This window comes from Onychomys torridus, chromosome 17 (assembly GCF_903995425.1).
Source record: "Onychomys torridus chromosome 17, mOncTor1.1, whole genome shotgun sequence".
NCBI lineage: Eukaryota > Metazoa > Chordata > Mammalia > Rodentia > Cricetidae > Onychomys > Onychomys torridus.
The window spans coordinates 27,110,858-27,130,605 of record NC_050459.1 but is presented as its reverse complement, the minus strand read 5'-3'; the positions used below and the strand labels follow the sequence as shown (position 1 = coordinate 27,130,605).

Genomic DNA, 19,748 nt, shown 5'->3' with positions numbered 1-19,748 from the left:
GACTGTAGTTACAGGCAGTTGGGGCCAGCTGACATGGGTGCTGGAAACTGAATTTGGGTCCTCAGAAAGAACAGTAAGGGTTCTTAAACTGCCATGCTATCTCTCCAGCCCCAGAAGGTATTTTTTAAGCATCATAATTCTTTATGAGCCTCCATTTCAAATCATTTCCTGTAGCCACTAAGTAGTCAGGTCTACATGGTTCATTTACAGACTGTTGACAAACATGAACTTTGACCCAGCATATTTTCTTTTCTCCCAGTCTGGGACCCCACCAACCCTCCTCTTAGTCTCAGATGATGGTGTCAACCTCCTCTTGGACTGTAAAATCACATGACTAGGGTTAGAAAAATCTTCATGGTAAGCATAGGTTCTACCAGAAACTTTACATCTTATTTATTCTGCAAAAATGACATAGAATGTAGTTCATGCTCAATTTGTCTTTTCCCTCTGACCAGAAATTACTACCAGAGTCACAAAGCTCTTTGTTTCTGCCATCTTTAAGATTAAGTCTGCTTTAGTAGCATCAAGTATCTTGTTTAATTTCTCCTTAGACTGCATCATCTTTTAATATACTTACGTATTTTTATGCTTCATTAGAATGTGGATCAAAAAAAAAAATCCAGCAGTACCATGCACTATAGTAATTAGTCTTCTTGAGGGATCCTACTCTTAATTTGGGAAACTCTGCTGGTATTTGTATAAATTGCCATTGTTTGAAGTTAAGCATAGACAGATATGAACTTTTAGGGTTTGCCTACCTTTTCTAATTGTCAACCTTTTCTTTCTTTTATCTCCCCCCTTTTCCTCTTACCCTCCTTATCATCCCCATTCTCCTCTTTCTGCTTGGAAACAGGTTCTCACTATGTTGACTGGCTACCCTCAAGTGCCTAAGCTCAAGCGATCCTCCTGCCTCATCCTCCAGAGTTTATGAAACTATAAACATGTAACACCGTGCACAGATGCAATTGCTCTATCTTAAAATGAAGGGCACCAGACAAGGTAGAAGGATTTCCCCAAACTTGTTCGGTTCCATCCTGGCCTGAAGGGAATCTTTTCTATAGGTTATCAGTGTTCCTTCAACTTACCAGCTTAGCTTTCATTCTGTGAGAGAAAATTAATCCCTTCTTGATACTTTCCGTTAAAATGGGATTCTAGTAAAAAGTGGTATGTCCAGGATTTCTCTTTGGGGAGGCTTAAGAGACGAAATAGGGTAAGAGAGACGACTCATAGACTGGTTTGGAGTTACATTTTCATGGCAAGGCATGGTTTTTATTTATAGTCTCAAAGATGAGGGGGTAACTCAAATCTGTGCAAAATACCACTTGCTCTCCCTACTGACTAATATCTTAGTTTTTTTTGCATGTGTATGTATAAATGATGTGTGTATGTGTGTTTACATGTTTGCAGATGGATATAGATGTTAGTACTTATGCATATGGCTCATCTCTTAACCTCTTGTAAAGGCTTAAAGTTGACTTTGAGGTTTTTTTTTTTTTAAATCATGTTCCACTTTATTTATTAACTAGCCCAATTGTCTCAGGGATCCCATCTCTGCTTTTGTGGGGTATCCACCAGAGAAGACTACTTGGTCATGGGGTTAAGCCAATAGAAAGTCTTTATTAGCTGGCCAGAGACTTTGCTGGATGTTTGGGACCTGAGTGCAATCCCATGCCTTTCTCAGGGTAAGCTTTTAAGAACAAAAGCTAGCACAAAAGTTAGCAAGAGCAGTTAGCCAGAAGTGGTACTACAAAAGGCAGAGAGCAAGGTTAGTGCATTTAGGGACTTTCCTAGAACTATAGACTTTGATGGAGTAGGTCTTTATTCTCATTTTGACAGGTGGTGTTGACTCCATGCTGGGTTACAAAGCTTGTAGTACTTCCATCATGGTATCAGTTGTGCTAAGGTCTGTGGGCTTGTTCTATTTCTCACTGGTCCTAAGGGCATGAGTCAAACTGTGGATTCATTCAGGGAGAGGAGGTTATATTGTCTTCTTAGCATTAGTAGTTCAACAGAATTTATTCTCTGTTTGATCTAGCTAAGTAGGCAGTTGAGCAAGCAGGGTCTTATAGTGAGAGCTAGTAGCAAAAGGATTAATGACTCAGCTAAGGCTGCAAGTAGTCTTTAACAAGGGGACCAGGAGAACAAGGATTTGTGCTAGCTGTCAGATTCTTGATGTCTCCTTTCTCTTTTATGAAGGTTATTTCTGACCATGGCTAAACTTTCTCTAATTATCCCTGACTGGTCAACATAAAAGCAGTCAGTTTCTCTCAGTGCCATACAGAGATCTCATAAAGAGGAGAGCCAATCCTCTTCTATTCTGAAGAACAACCTCAGCTAAGGAATCTAACTGGGCTTCTAGATGGGAAGCAGAATTTTCTAGATGTTCCAGGTCTATATCTACTTGAGCATTGAGTACCTTAACGTTTTAATCCCCCATAGCTAGGGCTGAAGTTCCAACTGCAGTGGAGCCCACAATGCCTGCTCCCACCAGCAGAGAAATGAGAATGGGGATAGTTTTCTGCACACCAGGAAGCCCAGAATCCACATTTAGGTTGGCCCTGTTCTTTTTCCATTACAGTTAACTCCTGTGGTGTAACATTTGTGGGGGATGCAGTGGAGTGGGTTCTCTTCCAGTGTGAACACTTTTAGGACTTTGAAGGGATCTGTGTGCCCCCAGAAGGATTGTTTTGCAACCTCACTGAGCACAATGATATTTACCTGGCTTTTAGGAGCTTGAGGGGATGGAGATGTCAGCTAGGCAGGCATAGTACTAAATAGATCTGAGCCCCTTCTCTTTATTGGTGGACTCACACTCCTGGAATGTGCTCCTTCCAAGGAGTAAGCAAACCATCCATCTCCAGTTGCCTATATATATATATATATATTTTTTTTTTTAAATAGAAATCTATGTGGAAGGTGGGTTGGGTCTTAGTGAATAGAATGGCTGTGAGATCCCCATTTTTGCTTTTTTTTAGCTTCTGGGGTGTGATGGTTTGAATAGGACTGGTGCTCACAGACTCATGCTTGGCCCATGTAGAGTGGGCACTACTGGGAGGTACGGCCTTGTTGGAATAGGTAGGCTTGTTGGAGGACTTTGAAGGGGGGTGGACTTTGAGGTCTCAGAAGCTCACATCTGGCCAGGGTGGAGGTCTCTCTTCTTCTGCTGCCTGCAGATCAAGACGTAGAATTCACAGCTCCTTCTCCAGCACCATGTCTGTTTGCACGCTGCCATACTTCTCATCATGATGTCAGTGGACCAAACCTCTGAAGCTGTAAGCCAGCCCCAATGAAATGTTTTCCTTTATAAAAGTTGTCATGGTCATAGTGTCTCTTTATAGCAATAAAACCCCAACTAAGACATTGGGGTTTTAGGTCTTTCCTACAGAGAGATAAACAAGACAAAATAGACAACATTATTATAGGGCTTGTGTCAGTCTTATCTTCAGGGAGTTTGGAGGACCTGGTGATGATTTATCTGCCATTATCTTATGTAGCCTCCTTCAGAGGGTGTCCTGGGTTCATGGGTGGTGAGGACCACAGGATATAGCTCTTTTCACATTGTTAGGATTTTTCTTTTTAAATCCATATAAGGTCTCCAGGCAGGAACTTGTGTGTAGGCTCAGACATGGGAAAGGTACAACCTCTGGAACTGTCTGATGACCAGTCCTCTGAGTCTATGGCAGCGTCTATAAGGACTTGAGAAGGGAATGGCTAGTAATTCCATGCCTTATGGTATGAGGTGCATCTGGTCCTTAGGAGGGCAAAAGGTAGGAGGTCGATCCAGTTTTCACTGGTCTCAAGGAAATATTTCGTTTATCTATATTGAGTTTTGTGGCCTCTAGGCACAATGAATTTTCCTATTAACATTTAGGACCTTTGTCAGATTTAGAAAAACTTTAGCTGTACAGGCCAGGCCACTGTCAGACAACAGTTAGAGGGGCAATTCAATTCTAAGAATAATGTTTGGGATTAAGTAACTTGGCAATTTTAGGTCCCCCGCAGATGTGTGGCTTGGGGGAGTTTGTGACCATCCATTTTCCAATAACAGCAAGGAGTGTGGGTCTCTCATCCAACAGGAACCATTATCAATTTGCATCCTGTTTTATCACTTGGTTTCTTTGTGTATAGATTGGGCTTGGAGTAGTTCAGGTTTAGGCAGGGTCATCAAGATCTGGAGAGATCCCATTGGTTTTAGGGCTGTCTTCTGGGCCATGTTGCCATAGCAACAGCAGCAGCAACTACAGCTGCAGTCATAGTCTTGGCTGGAAGTGGGGCATGGTCCAGGCAGGCAGCCTGGTGGCTGCAGTCCCAGGATAGCTCATTCTCCCCTTAAACATTAGATCTGTTTCTCCATCCTGTAGAGCTGACAGAAAGACACACAGTAAAGACAACCAGGGGTGAGGTTATGCATTCATTCACCTGAATAGACCTGGGGCTTCCAGTGACATCTCACACAGATACTAGACACTGAATCAGTAGCCACATCTGGCCCTCCTTTGTATCCTAGACAGAAGGTGCCTTAACCAGACTTACCTCCAGAGGTGACAGATGGGGGTGACTTTCAATTTTTTGGTGGCAGAGGTGTAAGACAGCAATTGATCAAAGGGGGCCCTGGGGCCCTGGAATGTCTCAAGTTGCTCCCCCTAGGAGTTCCTTGGTTACTGCATTCTTCTCCCCTCCAAGGGGTTTTGAGAACCCTGGTGTCTCAAGGTCTGGTCTCTGGGGACCTCATGGGGACCTCCAAAAAGGTTATGAGGTATCCACTGGAGAAGACTACTCAGATACAGGTTTCAAGCCAATAGAAGTCTTTATTAGCTGGCTGGAGACTACACTGGATTCCAAAGCCTGAATGGTGTTTCCATCATGTCAGTTGTACTAAGGTCTGGAGGCGTACTGAGGTCTGGGGGCCTAGTATACTGCTTCCCAAGTGCTGCGGTAACAGGTGGTCACCACACCTGCTTATCTTTGCATGAGTTCTGGATATCCAAAATAATATGTTTACATTAGTATTTTATATTTAGAATATTTATGCAGACTCATATAAAGTCAAAAACATTATGAAACTCCTTATTTTTAACCAGTTTGCCACAAAGTACTTTGAAAAGGGAACATTTCACCCGAGATTCTGTTATGTGTATTTACCTGCTCATCTCCATGGCTGTGTTTCCCAGCGGTGTTGTGCGAGCTCATTTCTGCCAGTAAAGAAAGAGACTGTGGTTCTTAAGTAGGCTGTTTAGGGAAAGAAAAGATACCTAGATGCAGCTTTTTAGGAGTAAGCTGATAGTAACATTCAAGTGTTTTTTAACAAAGCAAGCAATTTATGTACACACCTGTTTTAAATCAACATCTTTCACCAATCTATGGATAAAAGAGCAATTCGGTGTGGATTCCCCATGAAGCACATACAAGAGCAAGTCTTCAATTTAAAGGATGTAATAGCCCAAGAGCCCCTTGAGAATCTAGATTAATGGAGGTTGCTTGGGGAACAGCAGCACGGAGGAAATCCAGTGAGTGAATGTGCAACACTTGGATCCAAAGCTAGAATGCTATCTCATGAGGCAAAAGCACAGAGAAAAAGGTCTGCAGATGTTATAAAATACTGATGATGTCAGTTTTTCCCCTTGTGTTTCTGGCTTTGCAGATGCCGTGGAGGTTTACATGTAAGCATGTCAATTGTAGCGGTATAAAGTGAAGATTATGGAGGCAATGGTTAATTATCACAACTCAGTTTCCACATGCTCTTGAGATCCTGCCACCTGTGATTACCAACAAACCAAGCTGGCTCCCACCTGTGGGAGTTTATCCCTGACAGTAGCTCTTCTTTTTGCATTTGAGTTGGACTCTGACTTAAAACTCGAAGTTATAAATCACAACAGAAGAAATTACTGCAATTGCAAAGGTAAACCACAGGTCACATCCTCATAGGCAAGATGGGTTTATTTGTGCTGCCTCCTTTTAAGGGCAGTGATTCATAACCTGTGGGTTATGACCCCTTTCACAGGGGTCCCCTAAAACCATCAGGAAACATAGATATTTACATTGCAGTTCATAATAGCAGCAAAATTAGTTATGAAGTAGCAATGCAAATAATTTTATGGCTGGGGTCACCACAACATGAGGAACTGTATTAAAGGGTCACAGCATCAGGAAGGTTGAGAACCACTGCTCTGGGAAGAGAAATCTATGGTTCAAAAGACACAAAGAGGTGCTGGTACCGAGCTTTGCAACGCCATGCTTGGCTTTGTGAAGAGTGCTGGGGATCTGAACTCAGGTCTTGATAGTAATGTAGCAATCACTTGACTGATTATATGATCCATCATCCCCCAGTCCATGATCAAGTCTTTTACAAGGTGGCTTTAGTGAAGTTTGATGGGAATTGTGTGCATTGTCTCTTAATGATACTCCCAAAGCCTCTTTAATTGGCCAGCATAAGTATAGCCAAGGGAAGGAATATATTTGTGAAGAGAATCTGATTAAACCCCAAAGTACAGGGATTTGTTTTCTTCTTTAGGGGTAGAGGGGGAGGATTGCTGGGAACGGAACACTATGCTTAAGCAGGCTGGGTGAGTACTCTGCCACCTGAGCTATAGTCTCTGCTCTGTTTTCATCAAATAAACAGAAGGGCAAATCAATTCAATGGTTTAATTGCCAATAAGTCTCAATAGAAAGAAAAGGGGGCTAATTTCAAAAAGAGACAGGAGGCAGAGACAGGAGGCAGAGGCAGGAGGCAGAGGCAGAAGCAGAGGCAGAGGCAGAGGCAGAGGTAGAGGCAGGGGCAGAGGCAGAGGCAGAGGCAGGGGCAGGCAGATCTTTGTGAGTTCAAGGTCAGCTTGTTCTACATAGAGAGTTCCAGGACAGCCAGAACTACATAGAGAGACCCTGTCTAAAAAGAAAAGAAAACAAAAAACAACAAAAAAATGGTTCAATTCATGATGAAATCTAGAGACTTAGTCCTAACTGCAAATTGTGTTATGGTATGCCATTGAAGCACAAGTTATTTTTATGTTTGTTTCTCTGAGCTGTTGAAGCACAGGGGTTCTATATTCTGCCTTATTTTACTTTCTTGAAAGGTGATTTTGTTGTCAGTTGTCAAGAGTTCTGATATAAAAAGCAGAATTTGCTGCTGGGGCAGAGAGTGGATGCAAAGGGATGGGGAAATGAATGGGATCAAGACACATGATGTAAAAGGTGTATAGAGTAAATAAAAACAGAATTTGTGCGTCTTGTTCGTGTACACAGATCAGAACTGAAGAGTTTGCAGTGCCCTTCATTATACCTGAAAAACCAGCTCCCACAACAACCCTTTGTCTTTCTTTCTGTTCTGTGACCAGTTTGTGTTTATACCTTCCTAACTTACTTCTTGAAGAATGATTTCCCAAGAGTCAAATCCTAGCCAAGTGTAACCTTTATATATTGAGATGGGCATAAATACTAGCTTGAGGCTTTTTCAGAAGTTGTAAAAGGTTGACGACGGGTTCTTTATTGGCTGGCTCAAGAATGAAGTTGTGGAGGTTTTCATATCAGAACAGCTGCACTTAAGTTTTCCACCCCAAACACCCCCATTACATTCAAAGTTGGAGGATAATTAGAAAACCAGCTTCCTAAGAGAAGATGCGATTGCTTTAAAGCATACAATGGACATTGTTGACCATTGACCACTGACTGTTCTGCCTTACATAGTTGCAGTTGTACAGTCTCTGCCTGCCTGTTTATGTTTGGCATCTGCATCTGCTCTCTTTCAATTATGAGATGCCCCTTTTATTGCCGTATGAACAAATTCTTTCCATACTTATAGGGTCAGAGATAACAGGGAAACCTTCATTATATACACAGTTGTGTGAAACTGTAAACTGAATGGATTTTCCTGGACAGAATTTACATGGCTACAACAGGACATTGTATCTCTGAGATAAACATCATCATTTCCTTTTTGTTGTTGCTTTGTGATTCTTATGCCAAAACAAGCTTTTAAAAAGCCCAAATGAGAAAGTCATTGTTTCTCTTAACAAAATGGCAAATGCATCCGTCAAATTCCTTAAGAACTGTAAATGGCTTTTATTAGTGATGTTTAAGTCTCAGATGTAATTACACTAAGTAATTTTGTTTCCAGGGAAGTCTGAATAATTAAAAGGCACCTGCTGATCTACTCCGATAGAGTAAAAATATGTTTTAATAATACACAAGCAGAAGGAACTGAAAAAACAAAGAACTTAAGTAGAAGGATTGTGTAGTCACTGATTTCCGAATTTTCAAGTTTCCAGCTTATCATTGGGCTTGTACCAAGACATACTACATATTAGTTACAGATGGATGACATTAGCAAGAAATCAGCTGTTCTGTTCTGTTCTTTCTGTAGCTCCATGACAAATATTTCCCCTCTTTCCCTTTGGTCTGTCTGTCCACTATCCGCGTGGGAGACGTGAACTCCAGTTGACTCTGATTACCTATGGAATTGTGGTGAGGGCCAGTATGGATAAATGAAATTCACAGATAATCTTAAGACACTTTAGTCTCTCCCCCTCAACCTCCAATACCTCCAAATCATTTCAGAGACACAGATACAGAAAAAAGCGTACCAAGTGTGGTTCCTCACCCCTCTTTCCTTTCATAGGTTGATGACCCTAACAGATATCAAAAGAAATTGTAGCTACAAAGGGAGGGAAAATCACTGATTTTAATTCCTCAGCATTAGGTAAACATGGTTGGTCTCTTTCCCTTGACATCCCACTCTCGCTAGCACCAACTAGCCATTACCCGTCTTCTGGTGAGGATAAACCTTGTCCATGCTGAGTATTTCTCAGAATGAGATTAAGGGCCCAGCTGAACATGTTCATGGCTTTAACTGTCAGCACGTGTTTGGGGGTTGTCTTACCAATTATCCTAACCTTTCTATGGACTAAAGGGTGTTTCTCACCTCGTTGTGTGGTACAGCTGAGACTTGAGTGGTGGGGGAGGAGCTTTTGCCTTGGTTTACCTTACCAGCTGAAGAGAAGACCAAATACCTAGGAAGTTGCTACCTAGCCACACAACTTTGATAAGACAAGTCATTATCTCTCTTTGGGGCTGTAAGTATGACAAGAATATACCTTCTAGTTTCTGAGCAGTGATCAGTTATTTTGGTGGATAACTAAAAATAAATTACTTAAAAAAAAATTCTGATGTCATTCCAGCTGGAAACCAGCTGTTAAATTGTTTTCTAAAGTGGGACTATTCTGTTAATAGGTGCCCCCCCCTTTGGAACAGCAAATGGACAATTGAAACCCAGAATCCCTGCTTGTTTATTTTCAAACAACTTATAAGTTAATTTGTTCTGTATTTTTTTTATCATAAAGATGTCATTCTAATTTCTCTGGCTTTAGGAGAAACAATGTTTTGGGCATCTAACATTTTAATCTTCAGTATCTAAACACCAGGAGGTGCTGTAAGATAACATTAAGTAACACATCCAACTCAGAGTTATAAATTCCAGTTACATAAAGATTGGTAGCAAATTTTCTCTTATGGGCCTGGGTGTTCAGATTTTAATACATACATTGTAGCAGATCATGTTTAGATCTGAAAAACTCCCACAGGGGAGGAAAGTGGTTGTGTCAAGATTTTAGGGACATTAGGAAGCTTTGCATAGAGGGACTCTCCACAAGCTTACAATCAGACACTATGATAGATGATAGAGAAGAATGTTCTGGTTCTTTGTGCTTGTGTGACAATTTAAAAAGAAACGAGAAAGTCAGCTGATACTGCAAAGTGAAATTCCTTTAACTGGTGTATTGGTTTGTGCCTGAGTGACAATTTCTTCCATAGCCAGTAAGTTAGGAGTCCCAAGACTTTTTTTTTTATAGATGTATAGTGAGAGGATATTTGTGTTTCTGTGGTTCTTCTTCTTCCTTTTAAAGAGATTTTATTTCTATATTTATTTATGAAGATGTGTGTGTGTGTGTGTGTGTGTGTGTGTGTGTGTGTGTGTGTGTGTGTGTATGGATCTGTGCATATAAGTGCAGTACCCTTAGCGGCCAGAAGATGGCGTCAGGTTCCCTGGAGCTAGAGTTACAGGCAGTTGTGAACTGCCTAACATAGCTGCTGGAATCTTAAGCACAAACTCTCTGCTGAGCCACCTCTGTTGATGCTCTATTTATGTTTTCAAGTGAGCCAATAGCATTTCTCCTAGGCAGAAGCATTCTAATAAGTAAATACAAAATTAATTGTGTTGACTTAAAATTTATACAAGATGAAACTAACAAATATGAAATATAAAATTTGCTGAGTGTTGACATAACATTTCTATCACCCCCTACCTCAAATAGAACTTCCTATTCCTTTTCTGCTAATAGACCAAAGCTTTCTTGCATTTTGTACTCAACTGTTTTAATGAGTGAAATTTGTTCTGTGATAATAATTTACGTGTATAATGTATTTTGATTATTCTCACTCTCCACCATTTTTTTTTTAGCTTCCTCCCACCCCTGCCAATCCCTACAGATCCATTCCCATGTTTATATCTTTTTGTTGTACTTTCTGATTCACTAAGTTTAACCAGGGTTGTCTGATTGGTAGTATATAAAACTAGACAGTAGAACCTGGTGGATTAGTCAGGGAAGAAAATACCCCCACTCCCTTAGAATCCATGAGCAACCAATGGTTCATGGGGCTGGATGAGGTCCTATGAACTCTCCTCCTATCTATGTCAGGCTATTGATGGGTCAGTCTTGTGCAGACACAGAACAGGCTGTAGTTCATAATTGCAGTATCTGTGTCATGCTCAGAAGACCACATTTTACAGGCCTTCTTCCCATCTTCCAGGTCTCAAATGCTTTCATGACCAACACTTATTTAACAAGTTTTTGAGCATCATCTGTATTGGATATACTGGTAGTTTATTCCTTTTCATTGTAAAGTGGTGCTGCATTTTTGGGTATATTAAAATTGGTTGTGCCTTCACAGCTTGATGGACAGTGAGTTCTTTTCAGTTTGGGTGTAATCTAAATCAAGCTGCAATAAAAATTTATGTTTTATAAATAAATAAGTTTATTTGTAATTTAATTATTTATAAATAAAGACTTATTTATTTTGCATGGATTTATGGTTTTCCTTTTTCTCCTGGGTAGATACCAGGATATAGAGTGGCTAGAAATATGGGCTTGTTTTTAACTTAAAAACGTATTGCAAACTCTTTGAAAATGGCTATAAAATGTCAAATTTGTGCCAGTAAGATAGGAAAGTTCTAAGCCTTGGACTACTACTTGGGGTAATTCCTTTTACTTTTAGCTCTTCATTTTCCTAAAGGCGATGATCAATTTTCACACCCTGGTTTGATAGCTATAAATCTTCTTTGGAGAAGTTTTAATTTAAAAAATGTGCCAAATTTCAATTGAGTAGGTAGGTTATTTTTTTCTTATTGAGTGTTGGCTGTTTATATATACATATATATATATATATATATATATATATATATATACATACATACATATATGTGTGTGTGTAAGTATATGTATATTATGTATATATACACAAATACTTTATCAATACATATATGTATATGCTTTGATAATATTTTCTCTTTTCTGTTTTGTCTTCATATTCATTTTGACAAAGACCATAAAATTTTAGATTTGATGTCTTATCACTCTTTTTCTTTTATGTTTCATGTCTTGTGTGTTGTTGCATGGAAACCTTTGATGCAAGATCACAAAGGTTATTTCTGAATTTACCTCTAGAAGTTTTCAAGTTTTAGGTTTTGCTTTGGGCCTATGTCTTGTGGTGTGTGTGTGTGTGTGTGTGTGTGTGTGTGTGTGTGTGTGTGTTAATTTTTTATATGGTATAAGATAGATGGGCATGCATTTGTTTTGCTTGTGAACATCGGGTTTTTCTAACAATTTTTATAAAAAAAAACTACAGTTTTCTTACAGATTCTATACATATCAAAAATAAGTTGTATGAACAAAGTTTCTTCTCTGTATGTACTTCTGGATTCTGTACTCATCTAGTGGCCTGCTTCTCTTCATGCAAGTACTAGTTGGGCCGAATCCAGGTGAACTTCCAAGATCAGAAGTGTTGAGGGTGGTTTGCCCAGATAAGTGACCTGCTTTTGTCTTTACAACATCATCACCACCTGGGGTTAATACTTGCAGTCAGTACTAGCCACGTAATTTTTCTGGTGCATTGAAAAGTGAAGATAAAAACTCCTTTGTTTAAGAGAGGTCATGAACTGTAAAATACATATATCATTGCATGAAACATGGGTTCTTTTAAAGATAGGATCTTGTGCAACTACCATATTCATTACTTTTCTAATTATATTGATTATTGCAACAATACCTTTGGGAAGCAACTTGGGAAAGGAGAGGTTTATGTTGGTTCACGAATTCAGTAGAGCTTCAGTCCATCAAGGTAGGCAAGATGGGGCGGATGGCAGTGGGAGCATTAAGACACACCTCCTCAGCTCACAGCAGCTATCAGGAAGCAGGAAGGCCACAGCACAACCAGAGTTAGAAAACCTTCCTGGCCTGATCCAAGTCACCTACTTCTACCAGCTAGTTACCACATCCCAAAGGTGCCATAGCATCCCTAAGCAGCAGCAGCAGCTGGGGACCAAATGTTCAAATACAGTAGGCTGCAGGGGACATTTCATGTTCACTGTACAGTTACCCAGGTTGAGTACACATAGACCAGAGGCTCTGACAGTAGCATTGTCTCATACCTTTAAATGAAAATCAGGATAGGTGACAATTAGGCTTTCTTTTTGTGTTCCAATGTTATTTTGGTTTTTCTGGTGTCTTTGCATTTCCATATGAACTTTAGAAATACTTGGTTGATTCCTTCTTCTTCTTCTTCTTCTTCTTCTTCTTCTTCTTCTTCTTCTTCTTCTTCTTCTTCTTCTTTTTTGTACTTAACTTCGTTAACAGGAGTTGGTTTTGGTACTCACTCTTTTTCACTGTGTGTATGATTTCTGATAGCAACATATCTCTCATTCCTCAGACTGGTGATTCATAGTCTCTTTTTCCTGGAAACCATGACTGGACTTTTAAATCTTGCAGATTTATCTCATAGAACATCTTTGGTCTCACTGATTCCAGGACATAGTCTCCTGTCTCACCACATTGCTAATGACAAGAAATCTGCTGTGATGAGCTTGGTCCCTTCTAGATAATGAACTATTTCCTTCTTCTGGCTGCCTGAAGATTTTTCTTTACTCTTGGTTTGAACTATAATTTGCCTTTGGGTAAGATCTTTTCAAATGTCTTGTGTTTATTTCTTATTGAGGTCTGTGGGAATAGTAAATTTCATTATCTTCAGAAAAATTTCAGCCACCATGTTTTGTGATCTTCTCTCTATGCCTTTTTGGAGAAAGCCTTATCACATAGGGCACTAGAGCTGTTACATTGCCTGCTACCACTTGGGTTATGTTTTAGATGATTTCTTTCTTTCATTTTGGGTAGTTTCTACCATGATGTATTTAAGCTCATAAATCTTTTCTTCAGAAGTATCTAGTGTGCTGTGAGTCCCCTTGAGGTATTATTTTCATCTAGAAGTTTTGTTTGAGTTATTTATAGATATTTCCTGTCTGTTGTTGACTTTCACACATGTGGAATATAGTTATTCTAATGTTCTTGCCTTCTAGTTATAACACTGGGGCCATATCAGAATAATTTTTATCATCATGGTTCATATTTTCCTGTTTCCTTGCCTGTCTGCTAATACTTGATGGGTTGCTAGACACTGTGGTTTTATATTGTTGAGTGCTAGATATTTTTCTGTGTTTCTTACTAGTCTTGGCCATTGATGCAGAATGCAGTTAAGCTAGTTGGAAATAGTCTGATTTTTTTTCCAGACTATGTTGCAACATAGGACCAGCACAACATTTAGTTTTTAGCTAATTAAATCTCAGCATTAAGACAAAACGGCTCTATGAGCTACCCTATGCCACAGAGCTTTCAAGTCCAGCAATGGGTATGGACTGCTGCTTCTCTGAGATTGTTGGCTTCCTTGCCTGGCATTCATTAGCCTGAGAACCGCTGCCACATATCCAGTCATCAGCAGCTCTTTGCTGAAGGAGCTGAAGGTTTGGGCTGAGAATTGTCCATCATTTCTACTGATAGGGAATGAATTCCTTCTTTGCTACTTGCAGAAGAATGAGTAGAAGATTTCAACCTTGTATTTTTCTTTTGGAGTGCAAAGAAAATTGTTTGCCCTATTCCCAAAGCCTTTTGTCTCTGAAATCAATATGTACATTGGAGTATAGATTTTATTTTGATTCTGAGTCATTTGATTGTTAGTATTTATGAGAATTATAAATTTAGATCTTAGCTTCTGGGATTCTTTTCTTGTGGTAAATTTTTAGATGTACCATGATTTACATTATTATATAAATACTTTTCCTTTTTGAGTATTACTAAGTCAATAATTTTACAAACCATCTAATTTCTCTTTATTGTTAGTTTCCAGAATTAAAACTCCAATGAATTTACAGTGCAACAATATCTTAAGTCTAACAGCTCAGCTCTGACAAACTTTAGTTTTATTTAAAGAGGTTGGCCTAAGGTAAGATCTCAAATAATATAAAATTCCTCTTAAACTTTGGGTGTCTGTAGTCTTTGGAATGTCCACGGGAAAGCATCACATCCATTCTTTCTTACTTTTTTCATTAACATGTTTGGAATAGTTTTCCATGTCACCTTTTACAGTTCTCACTATTCCCACAGAGCATGCCTTATATGCCATGTATCACCGTGTGTATAATCAATTTCCTATTGGAGTTTTAAATAGAGCTCCTTGTCCATTTAATAAGAGCAGTCTCAACTACCCTTTTCATGTTTATATTTTATTTACTGAGCTTTCTGGAATTTTTGAACCATACTGATTGGCACAGACATGGTCATTTTTGATGATGACAGGGTGAATGCTTTGTGAAGTCTTCAGAAGCGGACTCTGTAACAGCTTATGCTGGCAAAGTAGACCTTAGATCCAAGCCAACAGGTCTCTTCAGCTTTGCTGTATTGTTTTGAGACCTACCCCCTGCCCCAGTGTCAGCACCCTTTCTGGAAAATGCTTCAGCATGCCTCAATCTGTGCCAAGTTGGTGGGGTTGGGTACTCTGGCTTAAGTGAGCACCACAAATAAGTTCTGGTCTAGTGAGTGCACATCATAAAATTTTTGGATTCATGCTAATGTATATTTGTAAGCTTCAGACTGGAAAACATATTTATTCTAAGAAAACGGGCATATTGTTTGCAAATACGAGGCTGAGAATGACCTGGAAATTTCTACTATTTTTGTGACGGACTTGAAGAAAGGGCCTTTTTGAAACAAAGAAAATTAAGAGGAAAGAAAGGTAAGTTTAAAAACAATACAAATGGGCACACTTTATTTTCCCTAAATGATCAATTACTTCTTAATATAGTATCAGATTAAATATCACTATAGCCATGGTAGAAATGTTAATAACAGAAATTGCAGGCATCTGTGAGCTGTTTTCCTAGGGGCAAAGAAGAGAAAGCTAGTGCATACACATTCTCAAAATGCTTCGATGGGGAGCCAGAATAGTGAGAATAGAAGGCAGACACAGGAGCTCATGGTGAGTACATTCAAGGAGGCAAAGGGAGGAACAAGGAGTAGTTGGTATGGTTTCACCTGATTCGCAGATCTCCTAACTGCTCGTGCAGAATCCAGAGCAAGAGTAGAAGGCCGTGCTTCTCCTGTAAGCAGAGTAAGACTAAACAGCAAAGGAACTGGAGCTCTGAGAAGCATGGCTGGGAGCCTTGAGACTGTTCATCTTCTGTGTTAGTTTCTTTTCTGCTCTTGTGATAAAATACTGCAAAAGCAACTTAAAGAAGAGTTCGTCATCTTAGCCTACAGTTGGAGAACACCAGATGTCCATACTGGCTGGGAAGGTGTGGACCCCCAGGAGCAGGATACAAAGATCACATTTCAACTGCACCCCAGAAGGAGAAAGTCTTCTTCCAGGGACATTCTTCCTCCAGCAAGGGTGCATCTTGTAGTAGTTACATAACCTCCCCAAACAGCACCACCAACTGAGGACCAAATGTTCAAATATCTGAATCAATGGGGCACTCCTTCTCATTCAAACCACCACAGCTTCTCGTAGTAAATGGAACGGAAACTTGATTCTAGAAACTGGAGATTCTAGGGATGGTGTGTGTGTGTGTGTGTGTGTGTGTGTGTGTGTGTGTGGTGTTGGGAGACTTAGAAGGGTCTGATTTAAGAAACTGATATGGCTATCTGGATTCCTTATTTGGGTTGTTATGAATCACAAGAACATGTCTGAAGTTGGCCTTGTTATCTCTGAAGTGGAAAATTGTTTATCAATAAGGTGTCAAGCTTATGATTCATTTTCTTATAAGAAATCAACATGCCTGGGTGGCTATCTCTCTTTCTGCCCAACATCTTTCTTTTTGCATATATGTGTGAGATGGGCAGGCTCCCTGACATATGGCAAATGACTTGTCCATGTTGTTTCAAAGCCGTAATGAGCATGTTGTAGGTTTTAGAGATAACTTTGTCCACAGGAAAGACTGAGAACTGATACCTAAAAGAGTAGCTTGTATCAGAACATAGTTTTTCATGTCAGCATGAAGTAGAATAGCTTGCACTGTCTACTAAGTTTCCTATGTAGTCATTGCTGCTACTTCCCCACAGTCAAGTTAAGTTGATTTCCTGTTGAATTTATTGATGAAAAAAATCAACATAAGAAGGTTAAAGAAAGATTTCATTTTCCTTTTAGTGAAAATTAAATACTCCAATCCAATTTATAGAAATATGACTTAAAATAGCTGTTTGGTAATGAGATATTTCAATTATCTATTCCTTTGAGCCCTGTTCTCCCCATTAAAATTTGATATTAAAAAGTCTTAACTAGCTAAGAAACTTTTCTTTTTGTACGAGAGGATTTTTTTCCATTTTCCCAAGAGCAAACCATCTCATCTTTTTTTTTTTTTTAACAAAGAATGCTCTAAGAGTGCCACTATAATTCTTATTTAAGTAATCTTGCCTCTATGCAACTTAAATATATAATGTTTTATCTTGCCTTCCTACCTCATTCAGGAAAGTAGGACATCGTGTCCATTGGTCCACATACTCACTAGAAATGAAACTGATAGTGTAAGACTATTTGAGTAGTTGGAACATTTTCTTCTATCAAATGGTAATAAATTCTTATAGAACTCGACAGGACAAGAGGCATGTGTATCATAGTTAAAAGGATGGATTCTGAGGTGAGATGCCTAGATTTGAGGGCAAACTTTACTGTTTGTCAGCTGTATAATAGTAGACAGGTTCCCTGGACAAGTTTTCTTTTCTGTCAGTATATGGTGACCACATCTGGGCAATGGCATTAAGTAGCTCATCCTGTAACTCGCTCATCCTGTATCTGATTGTTGTGAGACTGAAGGAGTTGATGCGGACAGAGACCGAGAAAGATGCCTGTGGACACAACTACTGTTTAACATTGGAAAAATGATTGCCTTACAATGTTTTTAATCATTGAAAGGAACTCTGAGAAGCAACTTGACTTAATACTTAACTATAAAACACCACCTAAAGTCTTTTGTATTTAATACGATGATGAGTGGATTCACATCTTCTTTGCTGTTATCTGCATTATCACAATTGTAGGATGTTGCTTTGTGAAAACATTTTCTGTTAGGCAAATTGAAAAGGCATAACTATAAAGTATTATTAAAAAACACATGCATATAACTCTGAGTTCAGTCTGCTCTGTCAGAATACATTTAATGAGTGGCTTATAAAAAAGGAGGCTGGGAAGTACAAAATCAAGGCACTGGTTGTAGATGTTGTGATTGCTGATAACACTAGTCCTGGTTTGCAGATGGCTGCATTCTCTTCTTTCCTCATATGACAAGGAGAAAAGAGGGGTTAGGAGAGGTGGACAGAGATATGGAAATACCCTTCCATTGATTGTCTGGTCTAGGAATCAAACCTAGGACGTCACACAATTTTGGCAAATGATCAACACCCCCAATCACATGTTTACATCACTTTCCATCCATTCATGCAGGGTAGCTTTGTTCTGTAGATTCTAGAGTGACCTCATGACCCCGAAGTCTTGGTATACACACCAAGCAGTCAAACCTCCCCTCTTATAATGTAAGCATGACTTGAGAGTATATTTCTAATCAATAAAATGGAGCGGTGGTGATGGGATGTATGTGATTACATGGATGCCATTACATTACATATAACTTTTATCCTTATCTCACACAAAGACCCATTCTCTGCCTTGTTCAGTTCACAGAAACTGGCTGTTATATAGAAAGAAGTGTTAATCACAAAGCCTTAAGTCCCCAGTCTCCAAACAACAAGCCAAGTATTGCCAACTATCAAATGAAGAAATTGTGGGGGTCTTCATCTCTCATACTTCACATGAGATTACAGAGCTTACATATTGATTGTAGTCTTGTAAAATACTTGACCAAGCTATACTCAGACTTCCGATATGATGAAATAATAAGTATGTTTTTATAAGGTACTAAGTTTATAGCAATAGATGAGGTATCAGTTTTTTCAAGTTATAACAGAATACCTAAGGATAAATGCCTTATGAAGAAAATGAATTTATTTCACAATTCTGGAAGTTCAAGGACATTGCACCAGCATCAGACTGGCTCTGATAAGGGCCCCTTGGCTATATCACACGGGGCATGTTACCATATCAGGACCATGTGTAGTAGGAGAGATCCCATGGCAAGACAAGAAGTGAGTGAGCAAGTCCAGGGTCAGCTCTTTATTTATTTATTTTTTAACAGCCTGTCTGTCTCATGATAACTAGCTCACTTCAAGAGTCCCCAGTAACCTAACTAACTCTTAACACTCCCCATCTCCTAACAATTCCATCACCTTTGAATGCAGTCATATTGAGGACTAAACCTCTAACATACACTCAAGCCACACCTAAACCACAGCATAGAGGTTGGTAAAGAGTATAGATTGTGACATTAGGAATGGGTTGATATAAATAAAAACTATATACTATATAAAGAAAAGTCTAGGAGTGATTTTGGAGCTGTACAATAAGTAGAACTGGCGCAGGAGCCTCAGGTGATCTATGTGCAGTAGTAGATCGTGCATAGAAATCTAGACTTTAATGTTGTGTGGATTAAGATCCAAAAGGAAGCATGGGAAGTGTTACTGGAAAGCAAAGGGAAATCCTGTTGTGGAGTAATAGAGAGCTGAGCAACATTATCGGCTGGAATTTATGAAAGGAAGACATAGGAAGGATACACTGAGTTACATAGGTAGTGGGGATTTCACGGGGAATAAACTCACCTACCATTTTATTTCTTCAGGCTGCTTATGATAAAATACAGCATGAGAGAGATGAGGTTAGAGAAAAATGGCTAAGTAAAAATCTACCATCCCTTGACATTCCAATAAATGCTCAGTCTTGATAGAGGACAACAACATTAAATGTGAGAAATAGCTTCAATTCTGTCATAAATGCAAGGTCTAGAGGAAAACTAGGTGTGTCTGTACAATGTAAAAAATGCTCAAAAGACTAAAAGAATGGCATATTGTTAGCATATGTACACTTTCAAGATAATAAATGTGTGTCTCTTGGAACTTTTAAAAAAATCAAACCATCAGTTTTCTAGGGAGCTAACACACACACACACACACACACACACACACACACACACACACATACATTTACATATGTTGTAAATCTTATTTAATGATAATAAACATTTCCTAGTTATTTTTGAGAATTTTGTACAAAAG

At 39.2% G+C, this 19,748-nt stretch overlaps 1 long non-coding RNA gene across 1 annotated transcript in view; it reads right to left on the bottom strand.

Moving 5' to 3' along the window:
- Nucleotides 1-3,309: 3,309 nt before the first annotated feature.
- The window catches only part of LOC118568866, a 61,130-nt gene continuing 44,691 nt past the window's right edge, over nucleotides 3,310-19,748 (bottom strand). Inside the window, exons 3-5 of the long non-coding RNA XR_004942995.1 lie at nucleotides 12,313-12,446; nucleotides 5,143-5,229; nucleotides 3,310-4,363 (exon numbers count right to left, since the gene is read on the bottom strand). This is a non-coding gene — a long non-coding RNA (uncharacterized LOC118568866). The remainder of the gene's footprint in view (nucleotides 4,364-5,142; nucleotides 5,230-12,312; nucleotides 12,447-19,748) is intronic.